Consider the following 21,668-nt stretch of genomic DNA (forward strand, 5'->3'; position numbering starts at 1 on the left):
CCATCTTGCAAATCTTCGTGCCGTGTCACATCGACTTTTTAAAGCGGGCCTGAAATTAAACCAGAAGTCCGTTTTCGGCGTCACAGAACTCGCGTTCTTGGGACATGTTGTCAACAGCAAAGGACTCTTCCCACTAACGTCATTTATCCGAGTAATGAAAGAAGGTCCGGCGCTTTCAAGCTTAAGTTAACTTCGTTTTCTGCTTCGTCGGCAGGGGATTTTACTCAAAGTTCGTCTGGCAGTTTTCAGAGGCTGTGGAACGTTAACAGACATTGCTTCGGAGCAACGAACCATTTGCTTAGACGTAAGCTGCGGAACAGAGCTTCGTCCGTTTAAAATTACTACTGACAAGTTACATGGTTTTACATTTCTTTTATCCGAACCTACCCGTCATCGTCATGAATGATGCCTCGGGATAAGGCCTAGGAGTTGTCCGACAAGACAAGACGGTCGCTTTTGCCTCCTGCACCTTGAGCCAGCACGAAAGGAAGCACTCTTCAGGTGAACGCGAAGCCTTAGCGTGCGTTTGGGCCTGTGAATATTGACATGTATACTTTGGGTGTCGCCCCTTCGTTTTGCGAACTAATCGCTTTGTCCTTAATACCTTTTATTCCGCTAAGGGACCTAGTGCTTTTTATGTTGATCAGCGCTTCTGCTTTTCTTACTATGCCATAGAGTACCGCTAGGAAAGTGATAAAGGGCTGGATGATGCACGCTCTCGACAGGCTTTGCCAGAGGAAACCCGTCAGGCCACTGAAGATGAGTTTCTTCGCCTATTTTCTCCGATGCTAACCATGGCAGAATCACAAACAGCAAGTGCATTTGACAAAATAACCGCAAAAGCCATGGGCTTCGACTTGTCAGCTTGACCTGATAAAGAAATCTTTCGAAGCGGTACGAACGCCTGATTGGCATGTACGTGTAGACCTAGCTGTCCTTTGTGTACTACCTGCTTTACCGAGGGGAAAGTAACGTAGTTTCAAGTAGCCTTACTCGCCGTTTGATGGAAGTTACACATTAATTACACCCGGGGATCACTTGTATGAAAAGTCTACTGTGAGAGTACTACTGGTGAGCTCGAATTGATGACCATCTAGAAGCACTGGTTGAAACACGCAAAAGGACTGAAAGCTTCGTCAGTTGGTGATAGTACTTGAACATATTTTAGCGCTGCGGTTTGTCTCTTTTTCTTTTGTGTCCGCGTAGTCGTGCGCTGTGTTAAAATTTGTCCAAGGTTAAAACATATGTTGTGCGAGTCATGTGACTAATCTTTGCGGCCTACTACAGCAACTATGCCGGCAGTAACTTTCCCTAGTAAGCCTTGGAGAAAAGTATAGTATTGCCCTTCTGAGCAAGCTCCCATCAATGGCCGTTTTGCGGTGACGCTTATCGATTACCACCGCAAATGTCCAGAAGCCATCTTGTCAAGACAAGTTTCCACGCCGACGGTCAAGGATTTTGTGACAGAAGAATTTGCTCGTGATGGCAACACGAGTGGAATAATTTCAGCTTCGAAGAATTTGACTTCCTTCGGGGACGCGGCATACGCCATTGCTTTTCTTCTGTCTACCACTCGCAAGCAAACGAGCTTGTAGAAAGGTTCAACGGAGTCTTCAAGCCTGTTGTCCAGATAGCAGTATACGAGTGGCACGGGATTCGTGTCGCCGTGACGGGCTTTTTGCGCGTCTACCACTGCACACCTCCTGCCACAGTGGGAGTTGCACCCGCCATTCTCCAGCAAGGATGACTGCCACGAACAGGTACCGAATTCTTCGTTTCGTGAAAATCCAGCAGAGTCGATGAAATAGCTGCGTCAGCCTGTCGGACAAAAACAAGCTTCTTCCAAACTTTACATAGATTGCCATTGTGGAGCTCAGACACTTTGCCGTCAGCGACTATGCCCACGTGAGAACGTTGTTTGTTCACGGGAAAATATCCTCGCACTTTTCGGGCCCAAAAATCACTTAGCACAAATACTAGCTTTATTTCTTTTGAAACACCGTCAAGTGTGGAACTCCTTAAAATTTAACCTGATGCACCCAGAAGCCGCAGAGAACCCGACAGGCAGTCGGCTTGGTATACTGGATTTGACTCTACCCTCACTGAACAGGCCTCTTCAAAGTAGTGCACCTGTGAGTGAACAGCGTGTCGACTGTCCACGCATAAAGCTCAGAACTATCTTCAGTGCAGAACAAATGCCCAACCAGTCATCACAAAAAAACGGACTATTAAAAAAAGACCTTTGAAGCTCGGTGACTATGCGCTACGCAAGCGATTGGTTATTTTTTTATCAATCAGGGAAATGTTTTAAATAGAAGAAGGTATACAATAAACAAGATAGTGCTGAGGTATCAGATGCATCATTCCTGTTTGTTCCAAATACAAGACACGGCGTAAGGTCGTTGCAACTGCAATTGTGGTTGCAGGGCTGAATTTATATCGGAGCAGAATTTTGCAACATAGAAGTGAAAATTACATGTGTAAACCTATGACAAAGACGTTACATTACATTTGTAATCAATACACCTATTCATTCATGAATGCTTACATTCATACGCTTCTTAACGTTATGCTCTTTTAAAAGTGTAATATACCAAACTTCTTTATACATGATTCGCATATCATTATTTCCCACGGTACGCGCAACCTGCTGAAATTATTTTAATCGCGTTCGAAAAACCAGCATGCCACACAGCCCAATGGAAGAGCCTTGGAGCTGGATTAGGGAGTCGATCACTTCGCTGTACATTGTCATGCAGTATGATGCTATCATGCATCCCATAAGTAGTCATCCGAATTAGACTTGTATATGTTCTCTATCCCCACTGTGTTTTGTCCTGCTAACGAGGCAAAAAGAGTTGCACAATGAGAAGATGGGCTCGCTTCACGGCAGCCAGTGGACCATGTCAAACAGCGATGCATGCGCACTAAGTGCACACACGCGCAGTAAAACAATGCTCGCGGACATGAGTCACTCTCGCACTTCTAGTTTGAAGCATGAGCTGCCACATGTGTATACGACTTCCTACTCACCTTAGATAAAATATTCGGAATAAAAATTGTGTTACGGTGTTGTCCACATTGCCATTCCGTGAGTAGGCACTCTGTCCGGCAAGCTTTCTATTGTGCTAAAGAAAATAGAGACCATGCAAATTATTGTCGTTTTTTTTTTTACCCTCCGGAAACAAATATTTTGGACACACGATAAGATGTGACCTTTCGGTTGTGCAGACGGGCAACAAGGGTATGTAAGTGCACGTTTGTAATGTTGTGGGCGTGTTCCTGTTTACAAGCAGTGTACGGTTGTCTTTAGGTGCACTGATCAGCTGACGGTAGAAATTGTTCGATCATGCGGCCGAAATGGCTCTTTTAGGTTTCGTATGCGTTAGCTTGCCTTCTCTCAGCCTTTCACCGAATCAGCTTGATTACTTGCTTTCTTCACGTACATCTGCGTGATAATGTCTCTCTTTCTGGGATTTCTTCTCAGTTGCACAATGTTTCGAATGTGTCTCTGGTTGTGTGAAGGAAAGGAGTGTAAAGTTAAGGGCTGCTTTTTTTTGTTAGTGACAATATCATTGATAACTAACAGACAATGTAGCCAAGGAAAGTATTTGGGATGTGATGGAGAATGTTATACTTTTTACTTTTAAACCACTCATTTTGTTCACATTTGCATGACAATGACTATTAACATCTGCTGTACACTCCTCGGCATGATGGTCTGTTAGTTGTCATTATTATTGTGCCTAACACAAAAAAAACGATTCCTTAACTGGGCCTTTTTTCCTTTATTCATAACGATGGTCTCGTTCTGGTAGGCTTGACGCCTTCAAGTAGTGTGGTGCGAGGGATTATTGGTCACCTGCCAGCACGTAATAAGATCGCGTGCTACGAGACACCAGGTGAAAAAAAAAGTGTTCCACACTCACCGTAATCGCTTATTCAGGCGCTGACTGACAAAGCCACGTTTAAATGCACATATGTGCCCTATAATGTGGACGGAGGGATGACCGCCGCCGTAGCTCAGTGGCGTCGGATGCGTTATTTAAAGGTCACAAGTTCAGTCCCCACCGGCAGCAATTTATCTTTTCTGCCACTTTTCTTTCTTTTCATTTACATTACAATTACTACTAATAGGATTCTCTATACTTCCTTTAACATGATTGTCTGTCAGTTCTAATTATTATTCTGCCTATGTGTGTTTTTCGAAATATATTTTCATTTATAAGTCAGCGCTTGTCTGTGTTGCTTCGCTTTTTCTTTCGTTCATTTTCCACACTACCAATGCCTCGTGCAGTAGAGTACCAGGAAGCGCAAACCGTCACGTTAATTTGCACATTAAACGTGACTTGAACGAATCATTCGCACAACTCCCTCAAGTGCCATGAAAACACATGTCTTAAACGAAAGGATAGCCAATTTTTAACTACAAAAAACTCCATGACTATTAATAAGCGAACAATATAGATGACTACGCAAGTTTCAATTCCTATACAATTTGTTCGTGTAGTAAATGTCCTGAGAGAAAAGCACCACAGCTCCGGAAGTCGCATGATCCTTACATGTGCCTAGAAGAGGCGCTAGCAGTCGTAAAAAAATCACAGCAGTTTTTTCTCTTTATTTGAAAAAAAAGGAACATCTGAAAGAGGCGCCTTTCATCACGTGTGTTTGATTGCGTGTCTGCTTTTATGCTGCTTCCACCTGCCAAAGCCTTTGTCTGTTATATAGACAGTGAATGCTCCACTTCATACAAATTTATAGATTTGTTAGGTGATCCTACTTCTGCGGTGCATAAGCCAGCTATAGTGTACAACCAGTTTACGTCTACAAATATATATATATATATATATATATATATATATATATATATATATATATATATATATATATATATATATATATATATATATATATATATATATATATATATATATATATATATATATATATATATATATATATATATATATGTTCTACACTAAATCATGCTAAGCATAAAAACAGAAATTGAGAGAGGGTTTGTTGAAATCGTAGTCATTGACTCCAATAAATGAACTTCTGTGATTCTTTCCGCTCATGTCTTCGGCTTTTGACCTTCATTTATAGTGCGCACTGATTAGGTTGACTTTTGTACGCGGGGTTTACTGTACGAATTTTGAACAAAGCTTGTGAATACCAGAATTGTAAATAAAGACACAAGAACTGCAATGCTCGTTGATTTCTTCCTCTTCAGAACGGTCATGTGAGATATAGCTTTAAAACTATAGCCACCTTTTTAGCATTGGATGCGCGAAAAGACGTACCATCCACCTGCCTGTCTTGGTGGACCACGGAGGCTGCATACCAACTCCCGTGACAAAGGCTGGCTATGTCTTCTAAAATACGTCTTGTTAAGAGCCAAATTGCCACCGGAGAGCAAGAACCTGTCCCTTTCGATGGCTGATGACCCCTTTGATCCAGAAAACAACGCTTCTCTCCTAACGTACGGAGGGACAATTATCCATTACTAGGACTCTCATGACCACTTTCCTGCGCCCTGCAAACAACTCAGGAAGGTAGACGAGATGATTGTTCTCTGTCTATTTACCAATGCGCTACTGTGCCCCGCAGTGCTTAAACAGTTTGACGCTTCCTTTTCGGCCTCTGCCAGCACTGTGCGGAGGTGGCTGACACCTACCACACAGTATGGGCATGCCAGCTCAGTTATTCTTTACCCCGAACCCAAATTCAACCAGAGTGGACTGGGAGGCATCCTGCTAGGGTTCCACCCCGCAGGGGCGCCTGCGCAAGTAGGCGTTTGGTGTGTAGCGACACCACGGACCCGAGCTAACGGGAGAGTTTCTACTCCCTCCCACGCCTAGCCGTGCGTGGCTTTGCCGTGTCCGGGGAAAAGGGTATCCTGGGGGTTGAGCCGACGCTGGGTGATCGGACCGTTAAGGCCCCCCGGCAGAAGCAACACACCCCTTTCGCCCCGGCTTCACGTAGACGGCACCCCTGGGCTGACCCACCCAGGGGAAACCGGCAGTCGCCTTTTCCTGTCTCTCCCTCTCTTCATCTTCGTCTTTCCCTCTTACTTTCAATCTTTCCTGTTCTCTCCTCTCTTCAATTTACTTCTGTTTTTCCTGGCGGCAAGGGTTAACCTTGTGTGGCTATTCAAACTAGGGTAAACCATATTGGGTTATGGTAACTGCATACTGCTGGCGTTGCGCAGACATGCCCACATGCTCTGCCACGTCCCCTCGTTGGACTCCGTAGTGGGTGGTAGGCGCCGTTACCGAAAAATACACATTTTCTCATGGGATCCTCGACCCCCTCTTTAACTGATCGTGCTTCGAAAAGGGTACGCACCAACGCAACTTTACTACTTTGGCCCAAAAACAGAGAACCTTTCCCAAAATACCATGTCCTCCACTGCGAACAATCATCTACAAAAGCTAGAGCAATCTCACACTTCCTTGTGGCCAAGTGCTCAAGAGAGACCATTGGAACCGGTTATAAGGCCACGAAGATGGCAAGTGGAGATCTGCTTCTCGAATTAAAAGACAAGGAACAGTACAATAAACTCTCGCACCTCGTAGCCTTTGGTAACATCCCCGTCTCTGTGAGCGCACACCGTACCATGAATACAGTGAAGGGCGTGGTATCGGACGAAGATTTGATGACACTGAGTGAAGAATAGCTCTTTGATGGATGGAAGGACCAAGGTGTAATACATGTCCAGCGCATCAAAGTCAGACGTAACAACAATGAAATAGCAACAAAGCACTTGATACTCACCTTCAACTCAACCACTTTACCTGAGACTCTCGAAACTGGCTATGTAAAACTACATGTCCGACCCTTCATTCCAAACCCGAGGCGTTGTTTCAAATGCCAGCGATTTGGTCATGCATCCCAGAGCTGCCGAGGACAGCTGATGTGTGCTAAGTGTGGCACAACCAGCCACAGTGCTGATGAATGTAGTCATGACGAGGTCCTCTGTGCTAACTGCGAAGGTAGTCACCCCGCATACTCCAGAGCGTGCCCAGCCTGGAAAAGAAAAAAAGAAATAATAACTATAAAAGTTAAGGAAAGTATCACATTCAGGGAAGCAAGACAACGGGTCTCGTTATCATTAGCACTAAAAACACCTATTGCCGAAGTGGTACAACGAAGGGCGGCCCCACAAAGGCCCTTGGCAGTTGCCCGGACTGCGCCTAGCGTGCCGAGGCCAATGCCACAAGCCCCTACGGCGGGAGCAGCCAGCGCTGCCCTGCCCACATTCAGCCTGTCCACACCAGTGACCTCTACAAGCTCTGGCAGCAGCCAGGGCAATCACGAGGCCAAGGGGGCTTCATCAACCCCCAGCTCAGTGGGGACAAAGACTTCGTCGATCGAGGCGAAGTCTAAGCGACGCACAGATCGCTCTTTAGAGCGGGCGTCCAGTGCCTCGCAAGAGGCTATGGACACCAGTTCAAGCCAAACGGCGCAGGAAGCGCCGAAGGAGCGGCGAGCTTCTCTCGACCGCCCCAAAAAGGACAGAACGCCGATTACAGGGCCTGACAAAGGCCGTGTAAAATGAGCTAATCTCCATCTTCTCTGCACACAGCACTTTTTCCCTTTTTTCCCCACTATGGACACAATCATACAGTGGAACGTAAGGGAATACTTAGAAATTTAGATGACGTCCAAGAACTTCTGAGTAAGTTTAACGCGAAAGTGCTATGTGTGCAAGAAACGCACTTAACTCCTAAGCACAAGGACTTCCTACGACAATATATTATTTTCCGAAAAGACCGGGAGGATGCTGTCGTACCATCTGGCGGTGTATTCATTATAGCTGATCGTGGTATAGCATGCCAGCATTCGAAGCTCCAAACGGCCCTTGAGGCAGTGGCCATTCAAGCTGGGCTTTTTAACAAACTCATTACCATATGTTCTGTGTACATACCACCGCATCAACAGCTACACAGACGTGATCTAGAATCATTAATAGATGAACTCCTAGAGCCGTTTCTGGTTCTAGGTGATTTTATTGCACACAATGTCCTGTGGGGCGATGCTCACTGTGATGCGCGAGGACGTCTCATTGAGCAGCTCCTTTTCTCTTCTAGTTTATGTCTTTTAAATATAAAGGAGCCTACGTATTTTAGCCTTGAAAACAACACGTACTCCTCCATAGATGTTAGCATTTCATCACCGCCCCTTTTACATGTTTTTAAGTGGAACATTCTTAAAAACCCTTATGGTAGTGACCACTTCCCAATCACCCTGAGTGCGCCGAACAAAGATCAACTACCCCGCAGGTTCCTTGATGGAAGATTGACTCAGCTGATTGGGAAGGGTATAGAACTCTTACACACATGACATGAACTGAGCTGTCTGCCCTGACCATAGATGACGCTGTCACGTATTTTACAGCTTTTATACTTGATGCCGCATCTAAATGTATTGCCAAAACGAGCGGCATGTCTTCTAAACGGCGAGTCCCATGGTGGAACGACGCATGCAGGAAAGCACGGACCACTCAGAACAAAGCATGGGCGTTGCTTCGCGATTCCCCTACAGCAGAAAACCTGGAAAATTTCAAGCGGGTCAGATCGCAGGCAAGGAGAACGCGTCGACAAGCTAGACGAGAGCTGGACAAAGTTTATATCGAGTATCAACTCGTATACAGATGAGGGAAAAGTGTGGAATAAGGTAAAGAAAATTAAGGGCCAACAAACGTATTCCTTTCCACTAGTAAATAGCCTCGGGGAAAGCTTGAAGGATCAAGCCAACTTTCTTGGCACACATTTCGAACACATATCGAGCTCCTCACACTACTCCGAATCCTTCCAGAATTACAAGGCACAAATAGAAAAACAAAAGTTAGAAAGAAAATCCGCAAGAAATGAGGCATATCATGCACCATTCTGCATAGCAGAACTGCGAACAGCACTCAGCTGCTGTAATACATCAACCCCAGGTTCTGACAACGTAATGTACGCGATGCTGAAGGAACTACTCTCCGAAACTAAAGAAACCTTCCTCTCTCTTTATAATCGCATATGGTTTTCAGGTGTGATCCCCTGCTCCTGGAAGGAGGCTGTTATAATTCCAATTTTGAAGCAGGGAAAGGATCCCTCTACTGTATCAAGTTACAGACCTATAGCGTTAACAAGCTGCCTCTGCAAACTATTTGAAAAAATGATTAATTGCCGCTTACTCTATTACTTAGAAACGAACAAATCGCTCGACCCATACCAGTGCGGGTTTAGAGAGGGCTGATCTACTACCGACCATCTTATACGTATCGAGGCACACATACGTGAGGCTTTTGTTCATAATCAGTTTTTCTTATCTGTGTTCCTCGACATGGAGAAGGCCTACGATACTACGTGGAGGTTTGGAATATTGAGAGACCTCTCACACATAGGTATACACGGTAATATGTTCAGTGTCATTGAAAGCTATCTGTCTGATCGTACCTTCCGCGTTGGAGTTAGCAAAGTTCTGTCCCGAACATTTGTACAGGAAACCGGAGTGCCACATGGTGGGGTGCTCAGCTGTACACTCTTTATTATAAAAATGAAGTCTCTCCGTCTGTACATCCCACGTAATATCTTTTATTCAACATATGTCGACGATGTGCAGATAGGTTTTCAATCGTGTTCTCTTGGGATCTGTGAGCGACAGGTTCAGCTCGCCCTTAACAAGGTATCCAAATGGGCTGATGAAAACGGGTTCAAACTGAACCCACAGAAAAGCACCTGTGTCCTTTTTTCACGAAAAAGAGGCTTGCACCCTGATCCTGAACTGGTCGTTAAGGGTGAGCGTCTACCCGTAAACACAGAACATAAGTTCCTAAGTATAATTTTAGATGCGAAGTTAACCTTTGTACCACACATAAAACATCTTAAAAATAAATGCTTGAAAACAATGAATATCCTAAAGGTGCTGTCACGAACAACGTGGAGCAGCGACAGAAAGTGCCTCATGAATCTGTATAGAAGCCTTATACGCTCACGCCTTGAGTATGGGGCAATAGTCTATCACTCTGCCACGCCAAGCGCTCTGAAAATGTTGGACCCTGTTCATCATCAAGGCATCCGCCTGCCCACAGGCGCCTTTAAAACAAGCCCAGTTGAAAGCCTTTATGTAGAATCGGACGAGTGGTCACTACATCTGCAGAGAACATATTATTCCTTCATATATTTCCTTAAAGTAAATGCGAACAGTGAGCAACCTGCATATTCCACCATCAACGACCTGTCCAGCTCTCAACTTTTTTACAATCAACCCGTAATGGCACGCTCTTGCTCACTGCGTGTTAGAGACCTAGCTCAAGAAACAGATGTCCCACTGCTTGAATACCACCTCAGCCCCCCCGCTCTGCGGCTCCCGCCATGGCAGTGGCAGGTTATAGACTGTGACACATCTTTCGTAGCTGTCACAAAGCATGCCTCCCCCATAGACATTCGGATGTATTTCTTAGACCTTCAACATAAATATGACTGTCCAGAATATTATACTGATGCATCCAAGTCCCATACTGGCGTCTCCTATGCGGCGGTCGGCCCACCCTTCTCGGATGCCGGCGTTCTGTCCACCAGCACAAGCATTTTTGCAGCCGAGGCTTACGCGTTATTCATAGCCATTAAACACATCAAAGAGTTGAATACGCCAAGGGTAGTTATATACACAGACTCCCTTAGTGTCGTAAAAGCATTGAAAAATCCTAAAAAAACACAGAAACCCTATAATTATATCCCTCTCTTCAATACTCTGCGCGACCTATACTTCCAAACAACATATCGTCGTGTGCTGGGTGCCAGGACATCGCGAGATCGAAGGAAATGTGTTGGCCGACCAGCTCGCCACGTCAATTAACGGAAGCTCTGCCAACTCTTCAGTTGCTCTCCCTATAACGGACCTAAAACGAAACATACGAAAAAGCTCAGGGCTTGCTAGCAGTAGTTATGGGATCAACAAACTCATAACAAGTTACACTTGATTAAACTATACCACGGTAACTGGCCCCCCACGTCGAAAACACGCCGTACAGAGGTCAGTCTCTGACGGCTTAGAATAGGACACACACACAGCACGCACACACACCTTTTGTCCGGTGGTGACCCGCCCAGCTGTCACAGATGTGGCCTTCCACTTACCGTACTCCACATACTCCTTGAATGCTGTGACCTAGAGGCTTACCGGAAAAAACATTTTCCACTAGCGTACAAGGAACACATACCCCTTCACCCAGCTATGTTTAATGGTCGTGAACCTTTTTAAATATAATGCATTGAATGCATTCTTAAAGAAAGTAAATCCTTTCCATGTTATCTACTCAAGTGATCGGTAGCACGGCCTCTGAACGGAAGCTGCTGCTGCGGATGCTACATCCAAAAGAGCACCTGTCTCCCGGCCCTTCGGACCAAGGGCGCTGGCGAGGAATTGGTGCTAATATAACGATCCTATTTTATGATGTCATGATAACTAAAGACTCATTCTCACCAGGCATGCTTCACCTCACTTTCATGTTTTTAATAAATATATGTCTTACGCATCTTTAGAGCCCAGAATTTTAGGCCCTTTTACAGCCATTTACCATAACCATTGCTCTCATCCGATACCATTTCCTGGCGCTCTTAGGCCATCAATGGCCCTTGCGCCATTAAACAACGTATATCATCATCATGCTAGGCTTCCAGGACTTTTCGGACCAACAAGCCATGATCCAGGGTGCCAGGACAGCGGCTACGACCAATGGAATCCTTGATTAGAGACTCCAACTAGTACTGAAGAAAATCTGACCCCCTAGACACTGGTTTTTATGGCAACGTCTCTGTTTTTAATAAATATTTACCCCTCCCCCATCCTCTTCAGACAAGAGATTGAGTATCAAGCATCTGTCTCAAATCAACTGCATGGATTTCTTTTGAAGTATATTGTAAGTCCGGTAAATGCAATCACTAGAGTTCGCATTTTAGGCACTAGAAATTGCGTTTTGGGCGCTCAAGGTAAGCAGACACAACAGCATTTTGGGCTTCAAAAATAGTAAATAAAGGCCAATAAATTCTTTCATAAATTCAAATAATATCAAATAAATGTGTCGACAACAGGAAAGAAAGAAACATTATTGTTTAAGATGACATAATGAGGCCACGGTTGCGCATATGTTGTCCCGCAAGAACTATTTTCTTTTATTGCGATTGCAAGTATATGAACAATCTCGGCTGGTTTTTGCCGCCAGCGTGTGTCACCACTGTCATTCACTATATATATAAATATATATATATATATATATATATATATATATATATATATATATATATATATATATATATATATATATATATATGTATATATATATATATATATATATATATATATATATATATATATATATATATATATATATATATATATATGCGTGTGTGTGTGTGTGTGTGTGTGTGTGTGACAGAAAAAGACGACGAAACTTTCACGGAAGCGCCTTTACTACTGACGAAAGGTGGTCCACCAGCTGAAAACGTTCAGTAAAGACGCTTCCGTGAAAGCTTCGTCATATCTTTCTTGCTTGCATACAATACGGCAGGTCCTGCGTGAATGACGTTCAAAGAATTTGTTATATATATATATATATATATATATATATATATATATATATATATATATATATATATATATATATATATATATATATATATATATATAAGGGAAAGAAGTGCATACCTAAGGGCTCGTTTTTACGTGTTTTGACACAATAATAATGAGATCTAACAGACAATAATGCCAAGGAATGTATAGGGGAAGTTATTTGAACAAACGTAATGTGAATAAGAAGAAAGAAAAGTGGGTGAAAATTCCTGCTCACGGCTGGTTATTTTTCCACCCACTTTTCTTTCTTCTTATTTACATTACATTTGTTCTAATAACTTCCCCTATACATTACTTGGCATTATTGTCTCTTATATCTCATATCAATGTATATATGGATTTTGTCACGTCGTGATTACGTGTTCCGGCATATTTTTAAACCCTGGCTAAAGTTACGAGGGGCACCCTGTATATATAAGAAGCATACGACTCATGTGCAAGTTGAAAACGCACAGCCAGCTTCTGTGTCGTGGTTTGGGAACAACCCGATGAGCATCCAAAGATTTGTCACAGTTTGGTGGAAAAGATAAGGTTAGTAATTGAAATACCAAGTTTTGGCTACGCCGGCCAAGTAGAAAGAGAGGTAGCTCAATTTTTCCGCTTTGGTTGATCGATTGGCTGAACCCACACGGCTGTAAAGGCGGACCCAGTCCTCGATGTCGTTACCGCGGAGAGCCGTGAACATTGGTGGTTCGCGCTGAGTGCTGGTGACAGTGGAGGAAGGGCGGGCAGCCGCCGGCATCTGTTCTGTACCGTCGCGGCTAAGTATTATGTCCGATGTACAAATTCCTAGGAGGGGGGGGGGGGGGGTGACCGGGTGCCAGTGGTGACGGCATCGGGGTTCCTGGTTGGAAAAGAACATAGGTAGACGTCGGGATCTTGACCAACCTCCACCACTCTGAAAGGCGCACGAAGACTTGACCAGGTGTGATGAGTGAAGAAAACGACAACAACGAAAGTGCGAAGCAAGGCGCGTGTGATTTCGAGCCAGCTGTGCGTGTGAGGTCAGCCAATCAGCTGACGACCCGTGGTGGCCCATAGAGGTGGCGTTCCACAATTGGGCCCCCTGTGATCATTACGTGGTGGTAAGCTTTCGGGCTGGGGACGAGCCGAAGCAGCGGCAGACGGTAGACAGCGGGCTGAAGCGTTGGACGCAGGCGATCCAGGTTCCGGCCAGGGAATGCGGCCGTCCACGCTGCTGCCGTCCAACCGCGCGCTGGGGCGGCGTTGCCGGCAGGAGTACAGCATCTCGGGGTGCAGCCTGGCCTGCTGTTCTGTTCCTTGCCGAGGGCATCTCGGCGAGACGTCTCCGTGGTCAGTCGTTCGGCACAGTGACGGACGTGGCCTGGCTAATGGCCATGGTTGCGCCGAGCATCGCGTCTGGACGCAAACTGTTCGCTAGATGGGCTTCCCCGCATGGAGCGTCGTGTCTCCAATGCAGGTTGACTGCTCCGTAGTCACAACCACGCCATATGGCCATGCCGTCAAGCGCCGTCGTCACCAGAGCGTCGCACATCGACACGTGAGCGCATTCCACGGCGCCTTTCCACCGCCTCCTGCCCTGCACCTCGTCGGCGTCCATCGTGCCGATCATCGCGCACCGTGAGCTCCCGAACTATCTCCCTTGAACTCGCATTCTTGGTCTTCGTCGACACGGGAGCGCATTCCACGGCGCCTTTCCACCACCTCCTGCCCTGCACCTCGTCGGCGTCCGTCGTGCCGATCATCCCCCACCGTGAGCTCCCGAACTATCTCCCTTGAACTCGCATTCTTGCTCTTCGTCATTAGGTATGTTCCTCAATCACCAGAATGTCTTTTTTTAGTTTTTTTATTGTGTGTTTATTTTCCGTGTTCTGTTATAAACGTTTGTGTGTCTTTCACCACGCCGTCTTTCTGTACATTTCTCCTCACACGGCACGCAAAAAAGTGTTCACGAATCTTAGTCCCCTCTTTATTTACATTTCACCAGGTAAGGGCAACAAAACCATTTATTCCGCGGTGTCTCTCTTGTCTCCGAACACCTACGAGAAGGAATGATAATGATGGGTATGTACAAGTGAGAACGATTAAGTGCTTGCAATGTGCTTACAATATGTTTTTTTTTTATTTTTCCAAGCCCATTTCGTTTGTGAGTTTAGAGCTGTGTCCCTACTCTGTCCGCATCTAACCCGTTGCGCTGTAAATTATGCTACAATGAACATCCACCAAACTTGTGAATCTGCTTTAGTGGCTAACGTCCCATGCACAGGAGCCAGAGGTTTTCGAGGATGTCTTGGCCCTCCGTCAGTTTGTGAGCAGTGATATTGATACATAACAGCCGCTAAACACGGCTGCATGAAAGGGGAGGACGAAGTGAGTTTTTGTTTGATGCTGGTCTGGCGCCATCTTGCTCGTCGAGTTCTGTGCGCTGTAAATAGATCATTAAACAAGTTACTCGTAACATCATGACGGAGGCCGAGCGCGTTCGCCACGTCCTTAAAAGGACACTAAAGTCTAACAATTTACGTTAGAGTAAACGCTCAATGAATGACAACACCTAAAACGACAGTATTTTCAACAACAGTGCCATACTTACCGAGAAATTAAGGTACATGCACAAGAACACATGCGCCGCAATAAGACATTCTTAAAATGATTCTGACGACATCAGACGGACTGCCTACTATTAATCACTAGTAATCGATCTAGCTGCACTAAATAAAGAACATTCCGTGCATCTAGAGACGCAAATAAAATGCTGCTTGTTCGTTTCTGTTTGATTCATGGAAAAAAAAAAGAACCACCGGACGTTGCTATGGGGAATGGCGTGAGTGATTCGAAAATTCAATTTTCGCGTAATCACAGAACACCTAACAGTTTGCGTAGTTTTACATTGGACAGGTGATGTCATCTAGCTGGCCGCAGTTGAACCAAAAAGCGTCTGCAGTCTCTGAGCCAGTAGCGGAAATTAGATCAATGGCCGTTGTTTCTGGCGTGGCTCCCGCTGCTTTCAGTCTGCTGCTACTAGCGCAGTAAAGCCGGGCAACGTTGCGCATGGCAACAGTGACGTGAGTTGGTCCGGTCGGTCCGCTTTTCAAGGCGGGTACTTTGAAGTGGATGCGCACTCCTAAAACGTGATGTTATTAAATGCGAAGCATTTCTTGGCGAACTTCGGTGACTTTGAGCGTGTCTATCTGTCTATCTATCTATCTATCTATCTATCTATCTATCTATCTATCTATCTATCTATCTATCTATCTAGCTCGCTACGACTCTCATGGCCGTTTCGATAATTGTATCGACACCAAACTTGGTATGGCATAAAATGACCGTATGAATAACATATTTGACTAGTCATAGCATGACAATCATATCATGTATGTCATGAATGTCATGATTTACATTTCGTGGTGCTCCAGCTCTTGCGGTGGTTTTGTTAACATAGCATGTTGCAAAACTGGTATGGTATGGCATGATTGCATGGCGAACACAAGCGACAGACCCTAACATGAAAACTATGACATGTGTGCCATGTAACAACATGACTACATTGCACGGTCATGATGCGCTGGTGGTTGTTTCGCTAGCTTCACTCATACCAAATTTGGTATTACGGGACTTGAATGGGTGACGAAGGTATGATACTGGTGCAAACATGATAAACATGATATGTGTGTCATGTAACAACATGACTACATGCTACGCTCATGATGCGCTTGCGGCCGTTTCGCTAGCTTCACATGTACAAAACTCGGTATTACGTGAAGCGAACGGACGACATAGGTAAATGACACATTCAAACATGATAATCATGACATGTGTGTCATGTGGAAACATGACAACATGCCACGGTGATCATGTGCTCGCGGCCATTTTGCTAGCTTCACATAAGGAAAATTTGGTATTATGTGACGCCAATGGACGACGAAGGTATGTGATTGGTGCAAACAAGATAATCATGAGATGCATGTTATGTGAGAACATCACTACATGCCACAGTCACGGCACCAATACATTTCAACGTGACGTGGTGCGCATGCTCGCCGGTGTTCATTTCGTCGCTTCACGGCGGCGTTGCCACTAAGGAGGATTAAAGAAAAATTGCTGAGGTGGAAGCTCCCGCAGAAGCCTTGTCAGCAGAAGTGAAGCCCCCTTTCGCCACTGCCAAGATGGCGGAAACATGTTCTTTTCTGATACTACCCACTTAAAGATCAAGTGGCTTTGATATTTTATGTAAATGCTACGTTAGTTCTATATTAAAAGATGTTGTTCCCGACAAAATAACACGCAGAAACGAGTATTGATAACTGAATCTTCAAAAAACTTTGCCTCCAATTACAGGCTCACTAAGGAAAACTAGTTACCGTAAAGCGCACTTAAAGCACTATGTGACCCGAAAAAATTCCCACATTAAACTGGTTGGGCGTGCGAGGCAAACGCTTTGTTTTTATACGCTGAACGGTGATACTTTATCATGCCCGTAGTAAGATGGCCGCCACAACCGCCATCTTCAGAGAGGAACGGCTTCACTTCTGCGTAATCATTTCCACTCCAGCAATTTTTTAAATCCTCCTTGGTTGCCACGCCAGGCGCCTGTCCTGCCATATACCCGCAGACGTGCGCCGCACTGCGTTGCTTTGACGCATGCGCATTTCAGTGCGTTCGGTGTCCCTACGTCACGAAAATGGGGAGACGCAGTGTTGTCTAGGTAACGCAGCGGCGCGAAATGCAGCATGCCGCATTTCGCGCCGATAGACGCTGGTCGCGCCTGGCGTCCGACTATAGAGTGCTCGCGGTTTGCTAACGTAGCGTCGCTGTGCCCAGTGTGCGCGAGAGTCAACGCTACAAGGGAGTATATTGGGCCCTTCATGATGCGCTCGCGGCCGTTTTGTTAGCTCCGCCAACGCCTCCTCTAGAAGATGCCTGCCGCATGAGAAGAAAAACGGCTGCCACACCCTTTCCCTCCTTTATTTTAGAATGTTCTCAGTCGCTAGCGTCACCTGTGGCGGACGGTGCAACAACGCAACACTTTGCATAGCCTCTGAAACAGTAGTGCACAGTTGCAGGTCTCGAATAACTCTCGACCGCCAAGCCCCTATGGGCCGCAGATGAAGAACGCTTAGCTGGTACCGCCCGCTGCCGTGATAATAGTCTCGGTCGCGAGCGCCACCGCGCGGCGTTTGCTCAAAACTGAAGGCAGGCCAACTCCGCTGGGAGCGCGAGCCGTTCCCCAGGCATTGTTTAGAGGAGGCGTTGGCTCCACATAGACCAAATTTGGTGTTACGGGGCGTCAATGGATAAGTGCAAACATGATAATCCTGACAAGCGTGTCATGCAACAACATGACGGCATAACACGCTCATAGCATGCTCGCGGCCGTTTCGCTAGCTCCACATATACTAAATTTGGTATCACGTGACGTGAATAGAATACGAAGGTAAACGACACATCCAAATATGATAATCCTGACACGGAAGTCATGTACGGCATCATTTACCTCCCCCTCGTAACGTTGTGCTGATTTTAAAGTGACATATCAACATTTCTCATTCGTGCTTCGCATATCATAGATTCCCACTGTACGTAGGATCTGCTCATTTTTTTTTCACAATAGGCCCTTCCTTGGCATAACTGTAACACTACGAGGTTTCTGCACCGCTATTTCAACCATCAACGTCGACTTAAAAGTTGCCTTTAGCGTCCCTTTAACAGAATTGGCCCATTGCATTCAACGCCTTGGCTGCTATCAATTCAACTACGGTTGAAGACATCGATTTGACAAGGCAACGCCTTGATCAGTTGCAGTCCCTCCGTCCTCAACATGACAGCGATCCTCACCTTATAAATCCCTCCAATTCAAAAGCCTTTATCCGCACCATCATCCGCGAAACTCTTAGAGACCTCAAACAAAAGCGGTCCACTGTCACCTCCTTTCCTTCCGCACTGTTTGACCTGAGGAATCTTGTTAAGCAGGTGTTGGCGACAATGACGACAACGAGAGCACCGGTCACTCCGCTAGCACGCCCGATGCCCACATACGCTGATGTGACGTCCAGGACGACACCGGCAGCATCGGTTGCTCAAAATGTGAGGCCCACGTACGCGGATATTGTTGCCTATATGTCTGCTCCCGTGATATCAGTGTCTAGTGACATATTGCTTCTCTGAAAAGCGCAAGAAGGCGATCAGACAAGACCAACAAAACCGTTCATTCCATGGTGTCTGTCTCAGATGCGAACACCAACGAGAATGAACGATGATGATGCACAAGTGAGAACGATGAAGTGCTCGGAATGTGCTTACAGTATATATATGTAACACAAGTGCACATCCGCACAGTTTTAAAAAGTCATTGTTCTCTCTATACAGTTGTATTATTTTACGAATAAATTGCAGTTTTGAATTCAGCCTTGTGTAGCGAAATGCCGGGTTTGTTCAAAGTTCGGCACACCGGACGACCAGGGAGACGAATAAGTGTGGATGAAACTCCGCGGGGGCAATGGATGAGAAGTCAACACGATGATTTCGGGGAGCACTCATCATCATCAGCCTGACTACGTCCACTGCAGGACAAAGGCCTCTCCCATGTTCCGCCAGTTAACCCGGTCCTGTGCTTGCTGCTGCCAATTTATACCCGCAAACTTCTTAATCTCATCTGCCCACCTAACCTTCTGTCTCCCCCGTAACCCGCTTCCCTTCTCTGGGAATCCAGTTAGTTACCCTTAATGACCAGCGGTTATCCTGTCTACGCGCTACATGCCCAGCCCATGTCCATTTCCTCTTCTTTATTTCAATTATGATATCCTTAACCCCCGTTTGTCCCCTAATCCACTCTGCTCTCTTCTTGTCTTTTAAGGTAACACCTACCATTTTTCTTTCCATTTCTCGCTGCGTCGTCCTCAATTTAAGTTGAACCCACTTTGTAAGTCTCCAGGTTTCTGCTCCGTAGCTAAGTACCAGCAAGATACAGCTGTTATATACCTTACTCTTGGGGGTAGTGGCAATCTACCTGTCATAATTTGAGAGTGCTTGCCGAATGTGCTCCGCCCCATTCTTATTCTTCTAGTTACTTCAATCTCGTGGTTCGGCTCTGCGGTTATTACCTGCCCTAAGTAGACATAGTCTTTTACAACTTCAAGTGCACTATTACCTATCTCGAAGCGCTGCTCCTTGCCGAGGTTGTTGTACATTACTTTCGTTTTCTGCAGATTAATTTTGAGACCCACCTTTCTGCTCTCCTTGTCTAACTCCGTAATCATGAGTTGCAATTCGTCCCCTGAGTTACTCAGCAATTCAATGTCATCGGCGAAGCGCAGGTTACTAAGGTATTCTCCATTAACTCTTATCCCTAACTGTTCCCATTCTAGGCTTCTGAAAACCTCCTGTAAGCATGCGGTCGGGGAGCACTCATTGGGGGTTTATTTAGCTAACGCAACTTCAATTTACAAAATGCACTAGGTCACAAAGACAAAACATAGAAAATGGTGACATACCACTCGGATTGCATGGCTGGTCTCCGGTGGTGAGATGCGCTGTTGACCCCGACTCCGCTCACCTCAAAAAGAGCCCGAGTCGCTGCTTAAATAGGGGTTTTTTAGCGTCCCCGGTTGCGTGGACCAATCAGGCAAGCCGAGGAAAATCAAACAAACAAGAGTTTTCGTGGTTGCCTGAGGCCTGCCTCAAGACAATATAAGTTCACTTTCTGTACACACCACTTTCCGGCAAGCAGAGGCGACGCGCACACATGGTTTCAATTTTCGGCCTCTGGTCGTCCCGCGAAGTACCCCCACTGTGTTCCTGCAGTCGTTTGCGCACGGGGCGCGAAGGAAACGAATACTGCCTCGTGAAGAAACTGTGGCAGCTTCTGGAAACGGTTGCATTCTCTGAAACGGCCTTGACGAGCTAACAAGCGCTCGAATTTCGGTGCCCTTTGTCCCCGGAGAACCGAAGCGGCGGCTAGTTCGGTTAAAGCGTGGGGGGCTCAGTGGTTAGAAGGGGAAAGGCACCTAATTTCTGCAGTCCAGTCAAACTCACGGCGCGGTGCCTGCTTTGGCAGGAAGCGCACAGTGACCGACTGGATGCACCCCTTTCTGTTCAGACTCATTCTTCCTCAAGGCGCCCTCCCCGAGACAAGTCGTTAAATGGTGCTGCTGCTGAAAAACATTCATTTACAGATGTTATTTAAGGGGAGGTGGGAACGGTTCTTAAGGGTCCACCCCGTATACAAACACTAGGTGAGCTCCCTCTTACGGGAGCCCATTGGCGTTGGCCGCGGCCCGGGCACGCTCGACCAGGGCCCGTTGGGCCGTCAGGTCAGAGCAGCCGAGCAGGGCTGCCTCCCAGTCCTCCCGCGAAGGGTTGGGTAGTGGGGTAAGGTTTGGGGTTTTTTGGCATGCCCACACCATGTGGAAAATGTCAGAGGAATTTTCCTGACAATGCGGGCACTTCCCCGGGCAAGCGGGGTCAAAGTGTTTTATGATTGCCGGGCACAATAGAGTTTTAGTATAAAGGCGAAGGAGGATTCGCTCCTCCGCCTTCGTGAGGCCCTTACAGGGTTTCGGATAGACGTTATGGCCGGATTGATAAAATTGTGTGACCTCCTTAAAGGTGTAGGCGGGATTGGGTTCGAGTTCCGGATTGGTAGGGGACGAGGATGGTGCCCGGAGAGTGAGCGCGCGGGCGGCGGCATCGGCCGTCTCATTACCATCGAGGCCCGTGTTAGCCGGAGCCCATATGATCGTTCGGTGCGCGGGGGCACCTAGGTAGCTGCTGTTCTGCAAAATTTTATAAGCATGGTACGGAATGTATTCCTGTTCAATATTGCGACAGGCACCCCTTGAGTCGGTGATGATGACCCTCGAGTCCTGATCTGCGGCGGCTAGTGCGATGGCGATCTCCTCCGCGTGCGTAATGTTATGTGCACGGAATGTGAGTCCGTTTACAACGGTGTTTTGGTGGACGACCGCAGCCGTGTACCAACCACCGTGGTGCGGGCCGGAGGCGTCCACGTAGAATACTCCGAATTTGTGGCCGTAGTGTCGAGCCAAGGCTTCCGCCCGCGCGAG

The sequence above is a fragment of the Rhipicephalus microplus genome, chromosome 4, assembly GCF_043290135.1.
Source record: "Rhipicephalus microplus isolate Deutch F79 chromosome 4, USDA_Rmic, whole genome shotgun sequence".
NCBI classification, from domain to species: domain Eukaryota; kingdom Metazoa; phylum Arthropoda; class Arachnida; order Ixodida; family Ixodidae; genus Rhipicephalus; species Rhipicephalus microplus.